The following is a 1,137-nucleotide window of genomic DNA, read 5'->3' as shown; positions in this document are numbered from 1 at the left end:
TAATCCTATCTCCTTTACCCTCCAGAATATTATATTCCAAGCCCTGCAGTTCCTTAATGTAGAAGCTGTTAAATCTTGTGCTATCCTGATTGTGTTTCCACAGTACTTGAATTGTTTCTTTCTGGCTGTTTATAATATTTTCTCCTTCACCTGGGAACTCTGAAATTTGGCTACAATATTCCTAGTAATTTTCCTTTGGGGATCTCTTTCAGGAGGAGATTGGTGGATTCTTTTAATCTCTATTTTGCTCTCTGGTTCTAAAATATCAGGGCAGGTTTCCTTGATAATTTCTTGAAAGATGACATCTAGACTCTTCTTTTGATCATGACTTTCAGATAGTCCAATAATTTTTAAATTCTCTCTCCTGGATCTATTTTCCAGGTCAGTTGTTTTTCCAACGAGATATTTAATATTGTTTTCTAATTTTTCATTCTTTTGGATTTGTTTTACAGTGTCTTGATTTCTCATGAAGTCACTAGCTTCCAATTGCTCCATTCTAATTTTTAAGGAAGTAGTTTCCTCAGTAATCTTTTGGACTTCCTTTTCCATTTGGCCAATTTTGCTTTTTAGGGCATTCTTCTCCTCATTGGCTTTTTGGACCTCTTTTGCCATTTGGGTTAGGCTATTTTTAAGGTGTTATTTTCTTCAGTATTTTGGGGGGTCTCCTTTAGCAAGCTGTTGACTTGTTTTTCATTATTTTCTTTCATCACTCATTTCTATTCCCAGTTTTTCCTCTACTTCTCTTATTTGCTTCTCAAAATCCATTTTGAGCTCTTCTAAGGCCTGGGACTGATTCATATTTTTCTTGCAGGCTTTGGATGTAGGAGCTTTGATTTTGTTGTCTTCTTCTGGTTGTATGTTTTGATCTTCTTTGTCACCAAAGTAAGATAATATAGTCTGACTCTTTTTACAAGATTTGCTCATGATCCCAGCCAATTACTTGAGTTTTAAACTCTTTGTTAAGGTAAGAGTCTGCTTCCAATGTGGAGAATGTACTGTCCTGTGAGGACTGTTTGATGCCAGCTACTGCCAGATGAGGGTTGTGCCAACATGGGACGGAAACTGGGTACCAGAAAATAACTGGAGCTCTTGCTCCCGAGGCAGAGGCAGTGCTGGGCAGAGTAGTAACGTACTGGG

Source organism: Vombatus ursinus, unplaced genomic scaffold (genome assembly GCF_900497805.2).
Source record: "Vombatus ursinus unplaced genomic scaffold, bare-nosed wombat genome assembly UNPS02014770.1, whole genome shotgun sequence".
In the NCBI taxonomy this organism is placed as follows: Eukaryota; Metazoa; Chordata; class Mammalia; order Diprotodontia; family Vombatidae; genus Vombatus; species Vombatus ursinus.
Note: the sequence above shows the minus strand (reverse complement) of the source record.